Source organism: Myotis yumanensis, unplaced genomic scaffold, assembly GCF_028538775.1.
Source record: "Myotis yumanensis isolate MYYU_CA2020_CCGP unplaced genomic scaffold, mMyoYum1.0.hap1 SCAF_1, whole genome shotgun sequence".
In the NCBI taxonomy this organism is placed as follows: Eukaryota; Metazoa; Chordata; class Mammalia; order Chiroptera; family Vespertilionidae; genus Myotis; species Myotis yumanensis.
The window spans coordinates 156419885-156446520 of record NW_027223752.1 but is presented as its reverse complement, the minus strand read 5'-3'; the positions used below and the strand labels follow the sequence as shown (position 1 = coordinate 156446520).

Sequence of the window (26636 nt, the reverse complement as noted above, 5' to 3'; positions counted from 1 at the left end):
ACGATTCATAGCAGTAGCAACATTACAGTTATGAAGTAGCAACGACAATAATTTTATGGTTGGGTCACAACATGAGGAACTGTATTGAAAGGGCCAGAAGGTTGAGAACCACTGGCACACTATTGAAATCTTGGAATTTCTCTGGCCAGCCCCTGCATGCGCACTGGCAAGCAAGCCCTGGACTACTTTTCCTAAAGCATTTTGCAGTTTTGCAACCTTGAGCGTCCACCATTATTCTGTACTAGAAATAAGACTGCTAAGAAACATTGAATTCAGAATGTGATATGGCAAGGTCTAATTTACTGAATGACTACACAAAACAAAAAGTGTGTTGATCATCTATAATAATAAAAGCATAATATGCTAATTAGACTGGACAGCCAAATGACCTTCCAGACGTCATTCCAGGCCACGTCCTTCTGGAGGAAGCTGCAAGGTGGGGGCCGAGGCAGAGCTGGTTAGGGGCGATCAGGCAGGCAGGAGTGTGCTTAGGGGTGATCAGACAGGCAGGCAGGTGAGCAGTTAGGAGCCAGCGGTCCCAGATTCGAGAGGGATCCCAGATTGCGAGAGGATGCAGGCTAGGCTGAGGGACACCCCCCAACCCCCTTCTAGTCTTAATACAAAGGTCCTAGCCATTTTGGCTCAGTGGATAGAGCATCAGCCTGCAGACTGAAGGGTCCCAGGTTCCATTCCAGCCAAGGGCATATGCCCAGGTTGCGGCCTCGATCCCCAGTAGGGAGTGTGCAGGAGGCAGCCAATCAATGAGAATATTCTCTCTCATCATTGATGCTTCTATCTTTCCCCCTCTGAAATCAATAAAAATATATTAAAAAAATAATAATACAAAGCTTCCCTTTAGCTGTTGTCATGAATTAGTGATACCCGATGCTTCAAATTACACCAAATAAATTGCAAAAGGATTTCAATGGTTGGATTTGTATTTTTGTTATAGAATAGTAAGAAGCTAGGAAAATTCTAGAACAAGTGGAATAGGGAAACTAAGACAGATAAACACCTTGTAAATCCCATTTTTCTCTAAACCAGTGGTTCTCAACCTTCCTAATGTCGCGACCCTTTAATACAGTTCCTCATGTTGTGGTGACCCCCAATTTCATTGTTACAAATTGAACATAATTAAAGCATAGTGATTAATCACAAAAACAATATGTAATTATATGTGTTTTCCGATGTTCTTAGACGACCCCTGTGAAAGGGTCGTTCGACCCCCAAAGGGGTCGCGACCCACAGGTTGAGAACCGCTGCTCTAAACCAAGGACACTTGAGAGTAAATGGTTTGCACTTCTCTTCCCCAACCAGAGGGTAAGTAGCTTAAACCACCCTGCTCAGGGAGACAGATAACAGAAATCCAATTAAGTACTATTTCCCCACCACACCCAAGGACAGACAAATTGAGATAATAAATCTCATTTTGGTACATCAGCATAAAGCTGATAAATGTTCTATTAATTCTCCACTAAGACCTCTCCTAAACACCCAGCCTTTAAAACCCCTGAAAACAAAGGTCCTAGCAGTCTCCCTCCTGGGAGCCCTCATCCCTCTCCTCCACCATCTCCCCCACCCCTGCACCCCCTCCCTATCCCCTAATCTCTAAGGAACGCTGTGAGACGCAACCAGGGGAGCAATTGACAGCAGCAGCTCAGTCCAACCCACTCTCCCTCCAGGAAGCATGCCAGTGCCATTCCCTTACCCTATCCTTCCCCCGCAGGCACCTATCCCCTCATCTCTAAGGGTCCCCTTGAGACTTGCAACCAGGGGAATAATGGGCAGCAGCATCTCATCCTGGGCTAACCCCCTGGACTTGTCTCCAAGGGTCCCTGTTCTCTGACTTCCCAGTGAGCCAAAGCAGCCCAGCCTAGCCTCTCCTGTTGCTTCTTGTATGTCCTTCCTTATTTATTTTGCTGCAGTCAATAAATTCTTGCTTGCTTTTCTATACTTTGTCTCTTTAAAAAAAAAACACACAAACACATTTATTTATCTTTTAAATATATTTTTATTGATTTTTTAGAGAGAGGAAGGGAAAAGGAAAGAAGATAAAAACATCAATGTTAAATCTAGCCGGTTTTGCTCAGTGGATAGAGCATTGACCTGGGGACCAAAGAGTCCCAGGTTCAATTCCAATCAAGGGTGTGTACCTTGGTTGCGGCTCCTCCCCAGCCTGGGCCCTGGTCAAGGCTCCTGCAGAACACAACCAATTGATGTGTTTCTCTCACATCATTGTTTCTCTGTCTTTTCCTTTCTCTTCCACTCTCCCTAAAAATCAAAGGAAAAATATCCTCTGTTGGGGATTAACAACAACAACAACAACAAATTGATGATAGAGAAACATCGATTGGCTGCCTTCTGCACACCCTCCACTGGAGATGGAGCCCGAAACGCAGGTATATGCCCTGACCAGGAATTGAACTAGCAACCTCTTGGTGCATGGGAGGACACTCAACCAACTAAGCCATGCTGGCCTGGGTACACTTTGTCTCTTGATTGAAATCTTTTTGTTAAGAGAACTGAGGTCTTGTTGTCCTCCTGGTAACACTTTGGAGATTGAGGATTTTCAACAATATATTATGCTTGATAAACACAAAAGGGCAAGTCCTTTCCCACAGGCTTTCCAGCTTCACAGAAACCTAAGCCCAAATATGCAAAAGATCACACTCTGCTTCATCAAGATTACACAATTACAGGTTTCAACACTCAGCAGTCCTTTGAAAAAATGGTTCAGAAAAAAAGCTCTGCATTAAGGACTACGGTTATGTGCATAATGGAGTAACTAGACAATTGGCTTTCTGCCACTGAAATGTATCCTCCTGATGTGAGAAGCCCATTATAATCAGAGGTATTTGGAATGAAGGTGAACCCCATCTCTTTTGGAGAGACTTTTACAGAAAGGGAGTGGGATGGTATTCTTTAACAGATCTTCTCCACAATCTTTATCACCTAAATTGCTTCCACTAGTCCACTAATTGGCCATAGTCTTCTTCTAGCATATTTATAAAAACCTTTTGCATGGCAGATCCTATAGCCGTTATGACAATGTTATGTCACTCTACTGCTTTATGTTCCATGACTGCTCTCAGTGAAGGAGGAATAGGATGGGTTGCATGCTTACAGCGTACCAGGCATTGTGCTAGTCACTTTGGGTGTATTCCACACACCCCCACCCCGACTTAGTCCTCACAATAACTGGGATTTTTTCTTATCCCCATTTTACCAGTGAGGAACTAAGGTTTGTAGATTTCAAGTACTCTTAGTAAAAATCATGAAGTAGTAAATAGTAGAACCAGAGATCGAACCAAAGTCTCCTAGCTCAAAAATCTTCGCTTTATCCACTACTAACTGTAGTGGGTTAACTTACATCTTCCTTCATAAAGCTATCACAAGGTACTATTTTGCTTGTCAAAGGATTTTCAGTTTTACATATTTAGAATGTATTCCAGTGTCTTCAGAATGGTGGATATCAGTGTTTGACATGCAAATTCTCAAGTGCCACCCAGACCTACTGAACGCTGGAGTTGGGACCCAACAGCAAGCTCTCCGGGTGATTCCGATCCACAGGAAAACTTGAGAATCGCCGCTTTTGAACAGCAAAATTGAGCTGAATGGGTTCCTTCCTTTTGATATTGGGATGCGATGGCCCTTTTCTTCAGGACATCGCTGCAATCTTTTGCCAACCATTAAAAGCGCAAGTTTGTGGAGGGCAAGATCTGTGTAGATGAATTGAAGCAAGCAGTTATCAGTGCCAGCAGCAAGGCAGAGGCACCCCAGGGCATATCTCTGGCCTGGTCTGCCCATGGCCGACTCTCTTTGCCCGCTACCCAGACAACCTGGTGCGAGTGTGGCAGGTGACCATCGGCACCCGCTAGAAATATAAGGCAGAGCTTTAGTAATAAAATGATTTTTTTTTTTTTTACTTAAGAAAAAGTGAAAGTTTGTATGTGGGTGATTCCAGCGCCAGGAACGCCAAATATGATGGTTCCCTTGTCAATTCTGATTGTCAGGCTGCGTTGAGGCAACTGCCGAGGTCAAGTGTGTTCAACGAGAAAGAGTGCTCTCGTGGACATAACCCCTGTCACGGGTGCAGAAGGGACATTTTTCTGAGTGTCAAACTGTGACACGCATGCCACTGTTTGTCACCCCCACCTCAGGACACGCATTTTCTCTGTAACAGAAGTTGTGGAAGCTTTAGACAACTGAACGCCTATCTCCATCTCAAAAAACCATAGTCCAGTTCTTGCTTTATTGCAGCTTTGCTTCACGTCTTTCTCAGGCAGTTTTTTTTTTAATGATCTAGTTTTTAAGTCACATCCAGCCTTCTTTTTCAAGTTCCAAGTATTTATTAAATAGTGTAAACCCCGACACAATACACCAACATGTTTGTGCCTTTCAAGGAGAAGTCGCAGTGGTTCTCAACCTTCTGGCCCTTTAAATACAGTTCATGTTGTGACCCAACCATAAAATTATTTTCGTTGCTACTTCATAACTGTAATGTTGCTACTGTTATGAATCATAATGTAAATATCTGACATGCAGGATGGTCTTAGGCGACCCCTGTGAAAGGGTCGTTGGACCGCCAAAGGGGTCGCGACCCACAGGTTGAGAACCGCTGGAGGGGGAACCTGTGCGAGTGAGTGGCTTCTGGAAGACCTTCATGCTAAGCAGTTTAGAGAAGTCTGGGCCTTCTTTACTGAGTTTGCTGTATTGTGCGTTCACTGAGGAGAACTTGTGTCGGCCATCGGGACCCAGTTTGTTCCACGGTTCTGGGTGACTCTTTCCTAACAGACATCGGAATTGAACACTGCCAGGCGCGCGATGAACAGCGCTGCCCCAGTACCTCTGGCTCCAATAAATACAAAGAGGGAGATCAGGCTTGGACGCTTCTTGGCCCGAGGATCTGCCGGAGCATGGTTGCAGCAGAGGATCCGGAAGCGGAGAAAAACAAAAGAGCACAAGGGGACAGGTTGCGGGCACCGAAGAGGAGCGGATTTCTAAACTCTCCCACGACCCCAGGCTCGGAGGGCACCCTGCATCAGGAGGGCCCGGATGTGGCTGTCCAGGACAGTGCCTGCTTCACCGAGCACTTCACGCGTCCGCTCTAACCTGACCAGACCTTCAGCGTTCCACTCCAAGGCAAACATTCTTATTCCTGTGCAATGCGTAGTCCTGAGGGGCAATTTCTTTTTGCGTCAAAACTGGGACACCTGTATTGGCTAGACAGGCACTTTCTCAGGAGGCCAGGCGTTGTGCGATGGAGGGGCCTACGGACCCAAGACCCAGGGGGCCCTGCGCGCAGCCAGCCGGCGGTCCTCTCACTAGGCACCGGTCGGCCGCCAGGAGCTGGGGGCGCTGTGCTAGGCATAGGCTGCCCCTGAGAGAAGGGGGCCTGCACATTAATGGACTTTTGTTGAACATCTTTGATCTTTTTAAAATTTTTACTTATTGATTTTAGAGAGAGAGAGAGAGAGATATAAAGGAAAAGAAAGTGAAACATTGATTTGTTACTCCACTTGTTTATGCATTCATTGGTTGATTTTTTAAAATATGTTTTTATTGATTTCAGAGAGGAAGGGAAAGAGATAGAAACATCATCAATGAGAGAGTCGTGGATCAGTCGCCTCCTGCACGCCCCCTAGTAGGGCTCGAGCCCGCAACCCGGGCATGTGCCCTTGAGCGGAATCGAACCCGGGACCCTAGGTCTGCAGGCCGAAGTCTGCTCTCCCCACTGAGCCAAACTGGCCAGGGCCACCATTGGTTGATTCTTATACGTGCCCTGACCTTGGGTGGAACCAGCAACCTTAGCATATTCGGACAATGTATGCTCTGAGGAGTGATCTATCTGGCCACACATCTTTTATCTTTTAGTGGCATTCCTTAATAGTTGTCCCTCTCCCAATGGGGAGAAGTAATTTTCTTCTTTCTTCTCCTTTATCTGATCTATTTACACATTACATTTTTAGTAGGCCAGGTGTTAGGGATACAAAGATAAATAAGGTATAATCTGTCTCCAAAGATCCCATGCAGATATATTTCTATGGACTTTCTTGTATTTGGATTTCTTGACTTCTTTTTTCCTGCAAACTTGCTGTGTTCTTCTCTTTGTTGTTGTTGTTTAAAATATATTTTTATTGATTTCAGAGAGGAAGGGAGAGGGAGAGAGATAGAAGTTTCAATAAGGAAGGAGAATCATTGATTGGCTGCCTTCTGCACGCCCCTACACGCCTTTTACTGGGCATCAAGCGTGCACCCTGGGCATGTGCCCTTGACTGGAATCAAACCTGGGACCCTTCAGTCCTCTATCCACTGAGCCAACCAGCCATGGCTTTTTTTTCCTGTTCCTTGTGAATCATTGATTTTTCTTTTCATTATGGCATTCTAAGTTGAGTTCTACTGTTCATAATATGATGAAAGATATTTTTATATGTATGCTGATGTCATTTAACTATTAAGTCTTAATGGTCTGTGACACAACTAAGATCCTAAAAGAAAAATGAAAGGATGGGATTATTAGGCAAATAATTACCACATAGCCAACCTATGCATAACAGTGCATGCACTTACAGGACATTCTCTTAAATTCTCACTTAGAATATTTGATTATTATTTCAAATATACTGTAATTTCTATAGTCATCCACTTACCCCACAGTAAATTAAACATAAACCACATGACAGGGGAAGGAAATGCTGTTTATATAGACACGTTGAGAGCCACAATCACTATTAGTTGGCAGAATAAGTACAAGGAAGAAAAGAAAATTGGAAAAATGGAACTGAAAATGCACAGCAGTCTGAGGTAATCAGTTAAGCTGAACAGCCCTAAATATTCCACTGGGAATATGACAAACAGCCCACAAGTCTCGGCCATCTGAGAATTTCTAACCTGGTATTTGAAGGGAATCGAATGAAGGGAACACTATTTACTGAGTACCTATTACAGGGTTGACAAAAGTAGGTTTACAGTGGTGAGTACACAAAACACCGAGTCTATTCTTGTATTATTATTTATTAATTATTGTATTATTTTCCATATGAACAACTGTATACCTACTTTTGCCTACTCTGTATATAACCTGAAAGCTCTTTAGGACTTCACTGTAAATATACAGATATTCATAGCTTTGGTCCTCAATTATAAAGAAAAACTAAATTATGCTCTGCAGTCTGTTTTCAGAAGACAGCAGAGATTCCTGGCCAGTGTGGTTCAGTGGTTGAGTGTCAACCTATGAATCAGGAGGTCACAGTTCCATTCCTGGTCAGAGCAGGTGCCTGGGTTGCAGGCTTGATCCCCAGTGGGGAGCATGCAGGAGGCAGCCGACCAACGATTCTCATCATTGATGTTTCTATCTCTCTTGTCCTCTCCCTCCTCTCTCTAAAATCAATAAAAATATGTTGCCCTGGCTGGTTTGTCTCAGTGGATAGAGCATCAGCCTGCGCACTGAAGGGTCCCGGGGTTTGATTCCGGTCAAGGACACATGTCCATGTTGCGAGCTCAGTCCCCAGTGGGAGGTGTGCAGGAGGCAGCCAATCAATAATTCTCTCTCATCATTGATATTTCTATCTCTCTCTCTCTCTCTGTCTCCCTTCCTGGTTGAATCAATAAAAAGATATATAAAATAATAATTGTAAGCAAATATTTCCAGATGCTTCATTTACCTCTGGCTATGTCTCTATTTTCTATGTCTGAAGCTTACTTCTTAAAAAAAAATGTTTGTTTTTTTAAAAGAAGAAGACAGCCCTAGCCGGTTTGGCTCAGTGGGTAGAGCCTCAGACTGTGGACTGAAGGGTCCTGGGTTCGATTCCGGTCCAGGGCACATGCCCAAGTTGCAGACTCGGTCCCCAGTAGGGGCATGCAGGAGGCAGCCGATCTAATTCTCTCTCATCATTGATGTTTCTATCTCTCTCTCCCTCTCCATTTCTCTCTGAAATCAATAAAAATATTTTTTTTAAAAAAGAAGACAGCAGGGCTATACAACCTAATTTTAGAACCTTAGACACTCTTACATATGAATAGGTTAGGTTTGAAAATCGGAGATATTCCCAAGTCTAGAGTAAATTAAAGAGTGTACCTTCCTAGGCCACACTGCATTTCCACCAAACAGAAGGGCAGACCAGTTCTTAGTAACTTTAGAACCAAGCTTACTCTCCTTTTGCTGATATAAGTTGTACTAGTAAAGTGGTACCTCTCAAACTTCACTGTGCATGTGAATCACTTGAGGATCTTGTTAAAATGCAGATTCTGGTTTGGTAGGTTTGGGAAGGGCTGAGCTTCTGCATTTCTTTTTGTTTTTCTTTTTTAAATATGGAACACTTCACGAATTTGCTTGGCATCCTTGTGCAGGGGCCATGCTAATCTTCTCTGTATCGTTCCAATTTTAGTATACGTGCTGCTGAAGCCAGCACAGATTCTGTATTTCTGACAAGCTCCCAGATGATGCTGATGGACCAAACTCTGTGTAGGAAGGATCCCCAGGACATAATTTTTATTTATATATATGAAAGTCCATTGAGAAAGACATGTCCCTCCTTTTTTTCCCAAATTTTTATTTTTACTAAAATATAGTTGGTATACAGTATTATATTGGTTTGAGGTGTACAACATAGTGATTCGGCATTTATATACCCTATGATGTGATCGCCACACTAAATCTAGTAACATTCCACTAGTCACCATTGCGATGGCATCACCACACATCACGTGATCACTGGAAAACACTACATTAGGGAGCGAATGAGAGTAGAAAAGGTAAATAACATCAACTTTTAGAAAAACGGTGGGTTTTTTTTAGTGAGAGAGAATAATTGATGAGAGAGAATTATTGATCGGCCGCCTCCTCCACGACCTCCACTGGGGATCAGGCCTGCAAACCCCGCATGTGCCCTTGCTCGGATTAGAACCGCTGCCCTATCCACTGAGCCAAACCGGCGAGGACTAGAAAAATAGTTTTGACTTTTGCAAACACCGCCCTCTCCTCCATTCCCGGGATCACACTTTGAGAACCGTGGTCCGTTGCAAGTCTTTATCTCCCCTTAGAGTTAGTGCCTCTCCATTTGGCCAGGACCGCCATCAGGGAGCAGGGAGCAGGGAGCAGGGAGCAGGGAGCAGGGAGCAGGGAGCCGGAACCACCGCCACTGGAAACACACGCAGCATCCAACCCACCTGTCTCTTCTTGATGATGGTAAGGGAACCTCTTAGCAGCTGCAGGGTATTCCCTAAACCTGCTACCACTCATGTTGATGTAGTACAGATTAAAATGGGCCTAGCATTCCCCTGGCTTCTTATAGAAGCAGTACTTTCTTAGGACTTTATTTACTTTTATTGAGAGAGAGAGAGAGAGAGAGAGAGGCGTTGATTTTGTTGTTCCACTTATTTCTGCATTCATTGGTTGCTTCTCGTATGTGCCCTGACCATTGATGGATCCACAACATTGGTATACCTAGGATGATGCAATAACCAATGAGCTACCCGGCCTGAACAACCTCATAAAGGGTTAATGGGAGTTGGATATTGGCCCTGGTCATCTTGACACACATTCAAGTGTTTCCATTTTGTGAGTTACTTTTTTTTTTCTTACTAATTATTTGTTGTAGATAAATGGTGTATTAGCTTGGGCTGCCATAACAAAACACCACAGGCTGGGTGGCGTAAACAACATTTATTTCCCACAGCTCTGGTTACTGGAAGTTCAGGATCAGGGTGCCAGCACAGTCAGGTTCTGGTGAGAGCTATCTTGCAGACTGTTGCCTTCTCACTGTGTCGTCAGAATTGTGTTTCACACCATTGATTTTTTTCTGTGTAATTAAAGGTTATCCTCAACTAGTAAAAAAATTTAAATTCTCTGTAGTACAGAAACACCCCATTCTTAGGACATTTTAACTCACACAGTTTCATAAAAATAAATCTGCCATATGGAGATATATCTTTAAGGACTTTAATATCCTTCAGGTCCTTAAAGACATATCCAACTATAATTCCAATATAATTCCAATTCAGCCGTTATAATGACCTGGTTATTATTTAACAGGAAAGGAACGAAAGGGGAGAGCAGATGATACAGACATGCCATTTATACAGCTTTGCCAAAAGCTGCATTTAACATTTTCCGTCTGTTCCCTGCTAATAGATGGGGGAAGAAACCAGACAAAGGCTGTTTAGACACAAGCCCAGTAAGGTCTGAGTGAGGCGGGAAGCTGCCTACCTGTCTGTCATACCTGAAAACAAGTTAGTGGCCAGGATGGCCATGGCCACTGCAAGCACACCAAACCTAAATATTTAAACTCTCAACAACGGAAGTTCTCTCTCTTCCTCTCACACATCGTTTCCTGGCTCTCCTGTGGCAGGGGGATGCGTTCCCCTGTGCCCACATGGCACACGGCCATATTGGACTCCACCCATGGACCAGTCTACTTTAATGAGCTCAGATGCTGAACCACATCCAGCTGCCCACATGGAACGGAAGCTCTGGACACTGGCCTTGTTTCTGGCCCAGCTGGAACCCCAGCTGCAACTTTCCCGGGACTGGCTCAAGGGACAGGGGACTTTGGAACCCAAGACATGTAACTCCACACCAATAAAATCTTCCACATCCCATCTTCCCGTGGGAGCTTCTGTCAATACTTATTTCAGCGGCACCCCACGAATCTCCACCTCACTTCCTCTTGCGTCAAGGGAGTTAAATACTCCAGTAACAGTCACGTGGCTGGGAGTGATATATCTCTCTCCGGTGTCCCTGCTTATAAGGATGCCAGCTATATCATGGCTCCAGCCTTATGACCTCATTTAACTTGAATCCCTTCCTTAAAGGCCCCATCCCTTAAGCCAGTGGTTCTCAACCTTCTGGCCCTTTAAATACAGTTCCTCATGTGGTGACCCAACCATAAAATTATTTTCGTTGCTACTGTTATGAATCGTAATGTAAATATCTGCTATGCAGGATGGTCTTAGGCGACCCCAGTGAAAGGGTCATTCAACCGCCAAAGGGGCCGCGACCCACAGGTTGAGAACCACTGCCTTATGCAGTGAGATGGGGGTTTAAAGCTTCAACATTCTCAATGGCATGATTAATTCTTTGCCCTTCAGAATTGTTTCTACTTTCAAATGTTTTGTTCCATTTCACTGTATATTTCAGTATCACGAGTTTCCATTTTAAAATCTCTGCTTTTATTACTGTCTTCTTCAAATTCTTATTCTTATTCACAATACCTTCAAAATTCTCACAGCTCTGTCACTGACATAAATGTTGGGATTAATATGTATAAATACACTTTAAAGATGTAAACTCCGTATAGGTTCCAAATTAATAAGAAGATGACCTAGATCAGAACTCCCAACCAAGATGCACTGTGGCTGTAATGCATTCAAAGATGTGCCAAAATGTCAATCTTCCTCAGACCTTGGGACAGCCAGCGGTGCCTTCAGGGGACCCCCAGGCTAGTCTTCTTTGGCTGCCACCCCCTTGTTTATTCACTCCACAAAAATACTCTTACTTTCCAGCTGTCCTGCGACAGAAGGGGCTGGGAAGCACTAATCTCGCTAATGTTTCTGTGCACAGTCTGCAGTGCCATCTAATGGGAGGCAGGCAAAAATGATACTGTTGTTCCATATGGCAGATTTCTTTTTAATTTATGAAACTGTGTGAGTTAAAATATCCTAAGAATGGGGTGTTTCTGTACTACAGAGAATTTAGTGAACTATTTTTTAATAGTTGAGGATAACCTTTAATTACACAGAAAAAAATCAATTGTGTGAAACACAATTCTCTTAAAAAAATGTCAGATAAAAAAAAAATTGAACATGCTAATTCAGTTAGAGAGGATACACTTTTTAACACCACTGGGATGGCAAGACGTTTAAATATCTTGTTATATAACAAACTAGAGGCCCAGTGCATGAATTCGTGCACCAGTGGGGCCCCTCAGCTTGGCCTGTGGGATTGGGCCGTAACCAGTTCTCTGACATCCCCTGAGGGGTCCTGGATTGCGAGAGGTTGCAGACCAGGTCGAGGGACCTCACCAATGCATGATCGGGGCTGGGGAGGAATGTGGGAGGTTGGCCAGCTGGGGAGGGGCTGTGGGAGGGCTCCAGGGCATGTCCAGCCCGTCTTGATCAGTCCCTATTGGCTGGACCCCAGCAGCAAGCTAACCTACTGGTCTGAGTGTTTGCCCCTGGGTGGTCAGTGCACATAATAGCAAGCAATTGAGCGGCCTTAGCATATCATTAGCATATTATGCTTTGATTGGTTGACCAGACGACTGGACACTTAGCATATTAGGCTTTTATTTTTTATTTATTTATTTATTTAAAAATATATTTTTATTGATTTTTCCACAGAGAGGAAGGGGGAGGGACAGAGAGCTAGAAACATCGATGAGAGAGAAACATCGACCAGCTGCCTCCTGCACACCTCCCACTGGGGATGTGCCCGCAACCAAGGCACATACCCCCGACCGGAATCGAACCCGGGACCCCCCCAGTCCGCAGGCCGACGCCCCATCCACCGAGCCAAACCGGTTTTGGCTAGGCTTTTATTATATAGGATGTCAAGGCACTGTCAGGGGAAGCTGGACTACAGAAGACAAGATCATGGGGAAATGATAAACTTCCTGAAATATTTGAAAGCCGTCCTCTGAAGAGTGCTTAAGATGTTGCTTCAGATGTCAGAACAAGGGCAAGTGATTGGATTTTGATACAGGAATTATGCTTGGGCAGAGGAAGCTGGGAATTGTGGAAAAGGTATCCCCACACTGGAGAAGGAAGTTCAACTCCCTGTACTCTAAGCTTTCTCCCAACTCCAGATTCCATAACCTGTCATTCTATTTGCCATTTGGATTTAATTTAGCTTAATTAAACACTTCTATTAATATCTTTAAAGTCCTTCAAAGCATATCCAACTATAATCCAATATAATTTAAGTCTCTGCTAGGGGCTGAATTGTGGCACCTTATAATTCATATGTGGAAGTGCTAAGCCCTAATACTTCAGAATGTGGCTGTATTTGGAGACAGGGCTTTTAAAGAGATAACAAGGTAAAATGAGGCCAGATGAGTGGGCCCTAATCCAACTGGTTGCTGTCCTTACAAGAAGAGGAGATTAGGACCCAGACACGTGTGCACAGAGGGAAGGCCATGTGAGGACACAGTCAGGAGGTGGCCATCTGCAGGCCAGGGAGAGGGGCCTCAGAAGAAACCAAACCTGACGAAACCTTGATCTTGGACTTCTAGCCTCGATAACTGAGAAAATAAAAATCCCAGTGAGCGGCATTTGGTTATCACAGCCCCAGCAAACTAACAGGTTGCCCTTCCTGTGGGATCCTTCCTTTCCTCTCTATTTTGAGCAAGGATTGAAGTAAATTTATTTTGGTTTATAATCTTTCAAAAAGGTTTTTTTTCTTGTAACAACTTCTTCACTGATGAAATGTAGCTATATTAAACAGATTCCTGCACACAGTTGCCGTGTATTCGATTTGCTAATAGTTTGCTGAGGATTTTTGCATCTTTGTTCATCAGATACATTGGCCTGTCATTTTCATTTTTTGTGCTGTCCTTGCCAGATTTTGGTATCAGGGTAATGTTGGCCTTGTAAAATGAGTTAGGAAGTATTCCCTCTTCTCCATTTTTTAAAAAAGAGTTTGAGGCTAGATATTAAGTCTTCTTTGAATGTTTGGTAGAATTCACCAGTGAAGCTATCTAATCCTGGACTTTTGTTTTTTGGTTGCTGTTTCAACTTCCTACTGTTGATTGATCTATTTAGGTTTTCCATTTTCCATGCTTCAGGCTAGAAAAGTTGTATATTTATAATAATTTTTCTATTGCTTCCAGGTTATCAAATTTGGTGTCAAATAGCCTTTTATAGTATACTTGTATAATCTTTTGTTTTTCTGTAGTGTCCATTGTAACTTCTGCTCTTTAATTTTTTATTTTATTTATTTGTAGTCTCATTATCTTTGCATGAGACTCCCATAGACACTGGATCACATGGTGCCCAGTGGTAGTTTGTACAAACTTAATCCAGAGGCACTTCTAGGCCTCACTTTTCTTATTTCCTAGATCTAGATTTATGAAATATGAGTGAAGTAAAGATTTCCTGTCTACTTCCCAAGACAAAAAGAATTCTTAACCCTAACCAGTTTGGCTCAGTGGATAGAGCATCGGCCTGCAGACTGAAGGGTCCCAGGTTCAATTCCAGTCAAGGCATGTACCTTTGTTGTGGGCACATCCCCAGTAGAAGGTGTGCAGGAGGCAGCTGATCGATGTTTCTAATTCTCTATCCCTCTCCCTTCCTCTCTGTAAAAAATCAATAAAATATATTAAAAAAAAAAGAATTCTTAGCTTGTTTTCAATGGAGCGCTAATGGAGCTGTAAGTTGTATAGTTGAAACTAGATCACTTAATCCATGTACTTTCTCCATAACAAAGGGTGAGGGAAGTCAGCAGGTCATCTTCCTCCTCAACCAGTTTGGAAAATATGTGCTGTGAGACACACTATGGGCTTAGGTAGCATTTGTGTGTGTGTGTGTGTGTGTGTATTACATTGTTTAATTAGCCAACTAGGCTAGAGCAACAAAAATTGTAATGATTGCAAATAGATGAATTTTTTCTAGATACAAAATATAAAAAGTTTGATACTTAATCTGCATGTAAATGAACACTAGGCATAATCATAATTTTGTTCCATGATCATTAGGCACAAATGATGAGAATGGTACACAAATCACTATAATTAAGTGATATGTTCACTTTCAAAATTAAGTAAAAGTTGGAGGTAAAAATAACAATTGTCATTTTGAGCACCTACTATGTGCCAGGCATTGTTTTTAAGTATGTTAATGCATTATTTCCATACAATAATGGACAGTTTAAAAAGGTATGAACAAAAAATCTGAAACTCAAAACTATTAAGATCACAATTGTCTCACTAATTCAGTGAGTGGTTTGAGAAATGAGGGAGGTCATAGAGAAAGAAGAGAAGGTTGACTTCAAAAGTCCAGAATTCAACCCTTGCTGGTTTGGCTCAGTGGATAGAGCATCGGCCTGCAGACTAAAGGGTCCCCAGTTCGATTTCAGTCAAGGACACATGTTCAGGTTGTGGGTTCAATCCCCAGTAGGGGGCGTGCAGGAGGCAGCCGATCAATGATTTTCTCTCATCATTGATGTTTCCATCTCTCCCTCTCCATTCCTCTCTGAAATCAATAAATATATATATTTTTTAAAAGTCCAGAATTTAGGTGCAAATCTGATCCAGTCTCCAGCAGCTGATGATGTCCATTCAGGAGACTTTCTCTATTATGCCTTGGTTGGATATGAAAAAGTGTAAGTTTTCAAGCATATTGAGGAATGCCACTTCCTATTCCCTCCCCAGCCAAGAAACTTCACTAAACAGATTACTGAGAACGTCTTTTAAAATTATCTTATCACTTTTACCCAGGCAGTGGTGTTCAGAAGCATTTTTGTTTCATTAAAAAATCACCAGAAACTGTAATCTAGTTAGATTACTAAAAACACTTTGCCATTAATGTAGCATTCAACATTTTAAATTTTTTTTCTTTAAAGCCCAGTATCTGAGGTTCTAAAATGTAATAGTCCAAGATTAGAAAGTCCCACCCCTTTTCTGACTTGACTAATTTTTCTCCTTTGCAGTATGAAGTGTCAGTGGGCTTTCACTGCCATCTTGTGGACAACGTGTAGATGTGCTCTGACTTGAGAAGACGACCTGGCATGGAGAGGAGTGTGATTGATATGAGTTTTATAGTCGTGGAATTAACCGGAAATGAATTCATGGAAACAAAAAAACTAAGTGGGTAAAGAATACACACCTTTCAAATGCCCCCTTTCAGACCCCTACAGAGAGCACTTACTCTTAGCTGTCCTGTAATCCCATCCCCCTGATGTCTCCTCCCACCTTCCTGTAATCTTTTTTTTTTCATGTAATCTTTCTTACAGTCCCTCCTTAATCTCAAATGCAAGAGGCAGCCGATCAATGAATCTCTCTCATCATTGATGTTTCTATCTCTCTCTCCTTCTCCCTTCATCTCTGAAATAAAATAAAAAAATATTTTTTTAATATATTTTTATTGATTTTTTACAGAGAGCAATGGAGAGGGATAGAGAGTTAGAAACATCGATGAGAGAGAAACATCAATCAGCTGCCTCCTGCACACTCCCTACTGGGAATGTGCCCACAACCAAGGTACATGCCCTTGACTGGAATCGAACCTGGGACCCTTGAGTCCGCAGGCCAATGCTCTATCCACTGAGCCAAACCAGTTAGGGCAAAAAAATATATATTTTTAAAAAAGAAGTAAAAGTACATACAATTCTAGAATAGTAGCTAACAACTGGCAATAAGCAGCAGAGTAGATTAGAAAATTCAGTTTGTTAATTTCCTTTGTCATTTTTCCATTAGTAAAGCAAATGAGACATTAAATATACAGCTTGCTCAAAATCATCTTCTTCTATAATAAGTACATAAAAAGTGGTATGAGACATGCTACCATAAATGAGATTAATTTTTTTTTCTACCAAAACATATTTAGCTACATAAATAAATGATGCCTTTCAAAGCAGTTTGGGTGATGATACGCTGCTGGTACACAAAACATACTAGAAATCATAAGCTGCCATCAGTCCCCAGCCCCAGTGCCTTAACCTGCTGGCCAAACTTTACCCACTGGAAAGCTACCATTGAGCAAGATGGGACCTTCCAAAGGAGTATGGACCATAAGTGGTCATATCTGATGTGATTAGGGATGAGTTCTAGGCCCTTCCTGTCTGCCAAGTCACATCAAGCCTGACCCCACCTACCTACATTGCATTTGGTGACTATTAAGTTTAGGGCCAGTCCTAGTTGTGTAGGACCCATGCCCCCTCCCACTGACGTGCTGTCCTCCTTTTAAACTCTGACCTGGGTGGCTCAGTGTAGTGGATAATGTATTAGGGCCGCTACTCCCCCACCCTCATACTTACAGGGATAACATTTAGCCAACTTTTCGCTGGATAATCCTACAATTAATTGAACTAGGAGTAGGCACTGGATACAAACTGGGTAAATCAGTCACTTCACTCTCTCTCTCTTATTTTAAATTTATTATTTATTTATTTTTAAAAAAATAGAGTTTAGAGAGAGGAAAGGAGAAGGAGAGTGAGGGAGAAACGTCGATTCGCTGCCTCCTGCATGTGCCCCCACTAGGGTTGGAATCCACAGCCTGGATGTGTGCCCTGTTGGGAATCGAACCTGCCACCTTTTGGTGAATGGGACAATGCTTCCACCAACTGGACCACACTGGCCAAAGCTCCACTCTCAATTTGGGACTGAATAAAATAATCTAATTTCAGTGTAGAATCTCTCTCTCTCTCTCTCTCTCTCTCGCTCTCTCTCTCTCGTTTTGTTAATCCTCACACTAGGATATTTTTCCATTGATTTTTTTAGAAAGAGTGGAAAGAAAGGGAGGAGACAGAGAGAAACGTGAATGTGCGAGAGTCACATTGATTGGTTGCCTCCCACAAGCACCCTGGCCAGGGATCAAGCCTGCAACCAAGGTATGTGTCCTTGACCGGAATTGAACTGGGAACTCTTTACTAGCAGTCCACGGGCAGATGCTCTATCCACTGAGCCAAACCAACTAGGGCTGTGGAATCTCTTTTGAATGGAGGAGCTGCAAAGTCTGGAACTGTAGGAGGCCACCTGCAACCTCAGGGAATTGTTATCAACAGCATTTCCCTCCTTTGCCTTCATTGTTATCAGAGAATAAAAGAGAGAAAAGAGCAGATTTTTGTGGATGACCTGCTGTTCTGCCATACTGCTGGTATTATTGGAATAAATGTTCTTAAAGAAGGAAAGAAAAGGAAAGAAAAGAAGAGAAAAGAAAAGAAAAGGATGAAGGAGTGAATGAAAGATCTTGGCGAGTGGGAGGACTGAAGCAAAGAGGAGGTAGAGAGGAGTGACAGAATTTTCCTGCCAGAGATTGAGTGCCCAAGTCTAACCCATTCCAGAGTTTCAACAGCAGCCCTACTACTTATAGTAAGAATCTCTTCTTTTCTATTTAAGCCAATTTGTTTCTTGCCACCAAATGAGTTTAAACCAATATCCCCAAGGTCCTCGCATGCCTTCTGACAAAGTTATAAAAGAAAATGTCTCCAGAACCAGTTCATAAGCTCATCACAAAATCAGTTTTACTACACTATAATTGCCCTTTATGAGTTTGGTTACTTTTAATATAGCGAATATTCAGAACATTCTTACTCTGTTCAATGCACAGAACTTGCCAACCACAGGAATGCAAAGATTAGTAAGAGGTAATAGTTTCTTTGGGAGAGGAAACAACATACAAAAATAATAATCCTATCTAATAATAGACAAACATGGTAATTGACTGTACCTTCGCTACGCCTCCCATTGGCTAACCAGCACGATATGCAAATTAACCACCACAAAGATGGCAGCTAATTTGCATACTGTAGGCAGGACAGTTCGAACCGCCAGTGCGCCACCATCCAGGGCAGGCCGACTGCCCTAGGACTCCCAAGGGTGGCAAGGCAAGCCCGCCCCAGAAAGCCCCAGCAGCCGGCCGTGCCTTGCCGCCCCGGGACCTGAGATCGGCGGGTCCCGGGCGGCAAGGCAGGCCTACCCCAGAAGCCGCAGAAGCCGCCTGATATGGCAGTAACTCTATCAGTAAGCACTCTGAAAGTCAGTGGCATAAATGCATCAATTAAAAGACAGATTATGAGGGTGAATCAAAAACAAAACCCACTTTAAATATAAAGACACATATAGATTGAAAGTAAATGAATTAAGCTGCAGCCTGCTTTGCTCAGTGGATAGAGCATTAGCCCGTGGACTGAAGGGTCCCAGGTTCGATTCCAGTCAAGGGCATGTACCTCAGTCGCTGGCTTGATCCCCAGTCCCTATCAGAGCATGCGCAGGAGGCAACCAATCAATGTGTCTCTCCCTTTCCCTTCACTCTCTCTAAAATTTAATGAAAAAATATCCTTGGGTGAAGATTAACAAGAACAAAGTAAATGGATTAAGTAACATTAAAGAGATTATAAGAAAAATATATTCCAAATTTTGTTAGTTGTATAATGGTTATGTTTAAATTATTAACACCTAAGAAATTGAGTGAAGGGTACATATAATATACTGTAGTTTTTTATAGGTTTTTTTTTTTACATGTATGAGATTATTTCAAATTAAAATATTAAAAAATTAAAAATTAATAAAATATTAATTGAAATGTGTATACATTATATGAAAAATCTCCTAATTGCTTCTAGCATAATTTATTAAATTGTGCTAAAATTTACAAGGGTTCAATTAAAAAATATCTTAATTCTAAATGATATAATAGAAAATATATAATAGTGCAGTTATAAGCACTTATCTGAAAATAAAAATTTAAAGAAGTGAATTTAAAGAAGGGATTAGCCAAAGAAAATATATGCACAACCCATTGACACAGACAACAGTATGGTGATGGCCAGAGAGAAGTGGGGGGCAAGAGCTGGGTAGAGGGGGCAAAAGGGGGGAAATAGGGACATCCTATATAATAATAATAAAAGGCTAATATGCACATTGACTGAATGGCAGAATGACCGGTTGCTATGATGTGCACTGGCCACCAGGGAGCAGACACTCAATGCAGGAGCTGCCCCCTGGTGGTCAGTGCACTTCCATATGGGGAGTGCCAGCCAGCCAGAACCTGGCTCATGGCTGGCCAGCGCAGAGGTGGTGGCAGGAGCCTCTCCCACCTCCGTGGCAGCACTAAGAATGTCCAACTAATGGTTTAGGCCCGATCCCTTGGGGGCCTAAGCCTTTAGTCGGACATCCCCCGAGGGCTCCCTGGCTGCCAGAAGGATGTCTGATTGCAAGCTTAGGCCTGATCCCCCGGGGAGTGGGCCTAAGTTGACAGGTGGACATCCCCCAAGGGATCCTGGATGGTAAATGGGCACAGGCCGGGCTGAGGGATTCCCCCCACCCCGAGTGCACAAATTTTTGTGCACCAGGCCTCTAGTCTATAATAATAAAAGGGTAATATGCTAATTAGACCAGATGTCTTCTGGATGTCATTCTGGATGTCCTTCCTGATGAAGCCAGGGCGGAGGGAAGCCAGCCCGGGTCCTGGGTGCCCGCGGGCAGCTGGAGGAGGGAAGCCAGGGTGCTGGGTGCCAGAGGGAAGCTGGTGCAGGCAGCCAGGGGAAGGAAGGCCTACTCTTGCACAAATTTTCATGCATCGGGCCTCTAGTAAGTAATAAATTCCATGACAGAAGTATGAGTAAAGTGGTTTGGAACAGAGAAAAGAGAGCAATTTCCTTAGATTAAAAAAGTAACTTTATCAAATGCTGAAATGCTAACAGCATTCTGAGGAAGATGTTATGATCTGGAGATGCCATGCAGTACAAAATATAATCTCCTACTTCAAGGAGTTTAGGTTTTATCACTAGGGTAAGTGCAAGTGCAAGTGCATTTGGCAGTCAAAGGAGCACCTAGCCATGTATTGGGGGCAGGGGTGGAAGAGGGGCAGATCTGAGAAGGCATCCAGAAGGGGAGACAGCTAAATCAAAATTGAAAGGTATAAAGGTTAAATAGGATTACATGAAGACAAGCTGGAAGATAAATATCTCATAGAGGAAGCAGCAAATATAAAGAACTGGCACCAAGACAGATCTCTTAGCATCATTCAACCTAGCGCTTCAATTCTGTTGCTCCACTCTCTGTTTTTCCTCTTACCTATTTGGCTCCTTCTATCTATCTTCTTGGTCCTGAATTCCCTTCCCTTCTCTTTCCTCCCTCCCTTGCTAGGAGTGTTTTAACTGACAAGTACATATCGCAAGACCTGAGCTGTGGTCAGTGAGTCCCCTTGACCAGTGGGTGCCCTCTATCCATGTCTCTGTCGCCCAGCAGTGGGCTGCTGTGGCGTGTGTCCTCGGGTGGTCCCGCTCACCAGCAGGCTGCAGGTTCCAGTGGCAGCCACGCCTCTCCTTGGAGGTCTGGCAATCAGCCTTGGTGGGGAGATGCTTCCTCTGAATTTCAAAGTTTCCTTCCCTGTTTATTCTCTCTTGGCTCTAGAGGTGGCAGTGGCCATGCGCACTTGCTATTTCTGTCCCCTCAGAATCCTCTTTTATCTCATTTACTGGTTCACCACATTTTTCTACTTAGTAATAGTTTATATTAGTCCTTTCTGTTTAAATAAACTGGTGTGGTTTTTGTTTCGATTGGAAGTTGGTTGATATCATGAGGCAGAGGGAGGAGTTGGAATGACTACAAATCACAACATAAAATAATTAAGTAATTTGACGTTGTGAAAATTAGACTCCTTTTCTTTGAAAGTTATCATTCAGAAAATGAAAAGGCAAGCCAGTCGAGTAGAAAATATTTGCAATTCGTACACCTGACAAAGGCCTTGTATACAGGATACAGAAACTATCTCAAAAACAACAAGATTTTCTTAATCTGCTGAAGCTGCCATAACAAAATACTACAGAATTGGAGACTAATACACCAGAAATTATTTTTCTCACAGTTCTGGAGACTAGAAGTTTAAGATCAAGATGTTGGCAAATTTGGTTTCTTTACAGGCCTCTCTCTTTGGCTTGCAGATGGTGTCTTCTTTCTGTGTCCTCTTGTGGTCTTTCCTCTGTGTACATGTCTGTGTCTAAAATCCTTTTTATAAGGACCACGGAGACACCTGCAGATAGGATGGTCAAACCATTCTGTCAATTGCAATAGTTCCCCTCCTTCTATTACAATAATCCTGTTAAGTAAAGTCTCTCCTTACCCATGTCTAGATTTGTGGTTTTTTAAAAAATATATTTTCACTAGAGGCCCGGTGCACAGATTCATGCACCAGTGGGGTCCCTCGGCCTGACTTGTGGGGATCAGACTAAAACTGGCTCTCCAACATCCCTGGAGGGGTTCTGGATTTCGAGAGGGCGGTTCTCGGGTGATGCACCCCGGAATTGGGCTCCCTCCTCTCTGGTTCCCGGTGTGTCACCCGAGAACTGCAACTACCACATTACTACAACTCAGCAGCTCCTGAGTTGAGCGTCTGCCTCCTGGTGGTCAGTGCGTGTTATAGCTATGAGTCAGAGTGTCTGCCCCGGTGGTCATTGTGTGTCATGGCTACCGGTCGGATGGTCGGACAGTCACTTAGGCTGTTATATATATATATATTGATCTCAGAGAGGAAGGGAGAGAGAGGGAGAGAGAGAGAAACATCAATGATGAGAGAGAATCATGGATCGGCTGCCTCCTGCATGCCCCACACCAAGGATCAAGCCTGCAACCCGGGCCTGTGCCCTGTCCGGAAACCGAACCATGATCTCCTGGCTTATACGTCAATGCTCAACCACTGAGCCATGCCGGCTGGGCCAAATTTGTTTATATTTGACATTTCCTTCCTACCTATCATACACTCAGCGGTGGGGCAATGTAGTAGGACCTAAGCAGGTAAATAACCAATTAAAGCTACCAAGGAATGTATTATGTAGGGTCTGCTACATAATTTTGGGGACTCAATGCAAAATAAATATGCAAAATACCTGGTTCAGAATAGCAGGGGAAAAGTGCTATTAAAACCCTGGCCAGTGTGGCTCCATTGGTTGGACATCATCCCATGCACCAAGGGGTTGCTGGTTCAATTCCCGGTCAGGGCACATGCCCAGGTTACAGGCTTGATCCTGGGTCTGGAGTCTGGGGCGTGCAGCCAATCACATCATTGTTTCTCTCTCTCTTTCCCTTTCCCTTCCCCTCTCTCTAAAAATCAATAAAAGATTTTAAAAAATAAGTAAGTAAAAAAAAAAGTAAATAAATAAATGTATTAAAATGTTTCCCATTTTCTTCCATGGTCTCTTTCAACTTGTAGTGTATTTTACTTTTTATTTAATGTCATTTGAAATAAAGAAAAAAAAATTACTTATTAGCATAAATTTTACCATTTATCTTTATATTGTACAATACTGGTTTAAATGACATATAAAGAGCATTTAACTGTGGAATCACCAGAATTGCAAAATTTGTATTTTTTAGCTCATACATACATATGCATTTTATTCATTTTTTAAACATTATTTTTATTGTTGACACTATTGCATATGTCCTGCCCCAACCCACCCCCACACCCCTCTCTCCTCTGGCCATCAGCACACTGTTGTCGGTGTCTAATGGCATATGCATTCGTTCTTTTTTAAAAAAATATATATTTTATTGATTTTTTACAGAGAGGAAGGGAGAGAGATAGAGAATTAGAAACATTGATAAGAGAGAAACATCAATCAGCTGCCTCTTGCACACCCCCACTGGGGATATGCCTGCAACCAAGGTACATGCCCTTGACTGGAATTGACCCTTCAGTCCACAGGCTGACGCTCTATCCACTGAGCCAAACCGGTTAGGGCTATGCATTCGTTCTTTTTTGTAAAAAAATATTTTTATTGATTTCAGAGAGGAAGGGAGAGGGAGAGAGAGATAGAAACATCAATGATGAAAGAGAATCATTGATCAGCTGCCTCCTGCTCGCCCCCCACTGGGGATCGAGCCCACAACCCGGGCATGTGCCCTTGACTGGAATCGAACCTGGGACCCTTGAGTCCGCAGGTCAATGCTCTATCCACTGAGCCAAACCAGCTAGGGCCATTTGTTCTTAATAAAAGAGTGAAAATGCTGCACAAAACTAACTCAACTTTTTTCAACTTTGTTTTCCACTAATTTATATGTGCAACCTTATCAATACTCTCTGCTTTCAGCTTCCTGACAAAAAAGGATGGGCCAAAAAGAAAAGGAACTCAATCCCCATATATTTTCCCCTACTTCTATGTCACTATTTTCAGGGTTAAGTGACTGCCTAATACCAGGAAGCTACAGGAACAAGAAAGGAAATGGTAGGGTTCCTTGGTTGTTCCTTAGAGTGCCATTGCCTTCTTTCTTCATTCTGCATTCAAAGCAAATTCTTGTTTGAATGAAAAGTGTGGCTTCTTGGAACTGTCAGCACGTCCCTCCACCCAATCTATCTACACTAATAAAAGAGAAACATGGTAATTAGCGTACAACCGCTACCCTTTTCATTGGCTAATCAGTGAGTATATGCAAATTAACTGTTAGCCAAGATGGTGGCCGGCAGCCAGGCACTGAAGCGAGCATGAGGCTTGCTTGCTGCGGACTCCAACATTCCCCGCCTCACTTGCCGGCCTCTCAGTTGCAACTCTAAGCAACTATGTACTATGTTGCAAATAAGAAGTTAAACAAAACACCAGAAACCAGCCGACTGAAACCCAGCTGGACCGAAACTTTGTATCAATGTTTTCAGCAGCGAGGCCTCAGAGCTAAAGCTGGCCCAGAATAAAAAAAAAAGAAGAAGAAAACAAGGATCGGTTGGGAGCTCCAGTCACTCGCCACCCGGAAAACAGCCCTCAGCCCCTCAGCCAGCCTGGCCAGGCACCCCAGTGGGGACCCCCACCCTGATCCAGGACACCCTTCAGGCCAAACCAGCCGGCCCCTACCGTGCACCAGGCCTCTATTCTATATAGTAAAAGGGTAATACGCCTCCCAGCACTGGGATCAGTGTGACAGGGGGCAGTGCCCAAACCCCCTGATCACCCTGCAGCTCTGTGTGTGACAGGGGGCGGGGCCACAACCCCCTGATCAGCCCTGCTCTGTGCCTGATAGGGGGGAGCTCCCCAATCCCCTGATTGCCCTGCGGCTCTGTGTTTGACAGGGTGCAGCGCACCAACCCCCTGATTGGCCCTGCTCTGTGTGTGACAGGGTGCGGCGCCCCAACCCCCCACCTCCCACGGGCCCTGCTCTGTGTGTGACAGGGTAGAGCCATAACCTCCCCATTGGCCCTGCCCTGAGTGTGACAGGGTGCAGCGCCCCAACCCCCTGATCCGCCCTGCTCTGTGTGTGACAGGGGGCGGTGTCCCAACTCCCCTATCGGCCCTACTCTGTGAGTGACAGGGGGGAACTCCTCAACCCCCTGATCTGCCCTGCTCTGTGCATGACAGGGGGGAGCTCCCCAACCCCCTGATTGGCCCTGCTCTGTGAGTGACAAGGGGTGGTGCCGCAACCTCCCCACCGACCCTGCCTTGAGTGTGACAGGGGGCGGTGCCCCAACTCCCCAATGGGCCCTACCCTGAGCGTGACTGAGGGTGGCATTGCAACCTCCTGATCTGCCCTGCTCTGTGCATGATGGGGCGGCGCCCCAACTCCCCAATTGGCCCTGCTCTGAGCCTGACCAGGGGCTGCACTTAGGGATTGGGCCTGCCCTCTGCCACCGGGAGCAGGCCTAAGCCAGCAGGTTGTTATCTCCCGAGGGGTCCCAGACTGCGAGAGGGCACAGGCCGGGCTGGGGGACCCCCCTACCCTGCTCCGAGTGCACAAATTTTTGTGCACCGGGCCTCTAGTCTACACTAATAAAAGAGAAACATGGTAATTGGTGTACGACCGCTACCCTTCCGATTGGCTAATCAGCGTATCCTTATGCAAATTAACTGTCAGCCAAGATGGCGGCCGGCAGCCAGGCAGCTGGAAGCGAACATGAGGCTTGCTTCCTCCAGTGACTGCAGATTCCAACGTTCCCCGCCTGACTTGGCGGACTCTGAGCTGGCAGTTTGAAACATTCTAACAAATATAGCCGGCTGGGATCTCAGAGCTGAAGTTATACATTGTTTCGATTATAGAACGGCAAACAAACCAGCAGCGGAAGCCTCAGAGCTAGAGCCAGAGCTAAAGCTGGCCCAGAAGAAAAAAAAAAAAGAAAAAAAGGAGTGGTTGGGAGCTTCAATCAAAACCGCCAGCCTGAAAGCAGCCCTCAGCCCCTCACCCAGACTGGCCAGGCACCCCAGTGGGGACCCCCACCCTGAAGGGTGTGTGACCAGCTGCAAACAGCCATCATACCCTCATCCAGGCTGGCCAGGCACCCCAGTGGGGACCCCCACCCTGATCCAGGACACCCTTCAGGGCAAACCAGCCGGCCCCCAGGCCTCTATCCTATATAGTAAAAGGGTAATATGCCTCCCAGCACCGGGATCAGCGGAGCCACGAGGCCTCCTGGCACCGGATCAGCGTGACAGGGGGCAGCGCCCAAACCCCCTGATCGCCCTGCAGCTCTGTGTGTGACAGGGGGTGGTGCCCCAACCCCCCGCCCCCTCCCCCATGGGCCCTGCTCTGTGTGTGATGGGGTAGAGCCATAACCTCCCCATCGGCCCTGCCCTGAGTGTGACAGTGCTGGCGCCCCAACCCCCTGATTGGCCTTGCTCTGTGGGTGACAGGGGGCGGTGCCCTAACTCCCCTATCGGCCCTACTCGCCCTACTCTGTGCGTGACAGGGGGGAGCTCCCCAACCCCCTGATGGGCCCTGCTCTGTGCATGAGAGGGGGAGCTCCCCAACCCCCTTATGGGCCCTGCTCTGTGCGTGATGGGGGGGGGGCAGTGCCCCAACCCCCTGATTGGCCCTGCTCTGTGAGTGACAGGGGGCAGTGCCCCAACCCCCTGATGGGCCCTGCTCTGTGAGTGACAGGGGGCAGCGCCCCAACCCCCTGATTGGCCCTGCTCTGTGCATCACAGGGGGTGGCGCCGCAACCTCCCCATTGAACCTGCCTTGAGTGTGACAGGGGGCGGTGCCCCAACCCCCCAGTCAGCCCTA

General features: G+C 44.6%; 1 non-coding gene and 1 pseudogene across 1 annotated transcript; both read right to left on the bottom strand.

Annotated features, from left to right (window-relative positions):
- Positions 1-2041: 2041 nt before the first annotated feature.
- Positions 2042-4918, bottom strand: LOC139006136 (cytochrome c oxidase subunit NDUFA4 pseudogene; annotated as a pseudogene).
- Positions 4919-8304: 3386 nt separating this feature from the next.
- Positions 8305-8411, bottom strand: LOC138999842 (U6 spliceosomal RNA). The gene has a single exon (XR_011469460.1). It is a non-coding gene; the product is annotated as a U6 spliceosomal RNA (small nuclear RNA).
- Between the last annotated feature and the right edge of the window lie 18225 nt (positions 8412-26636).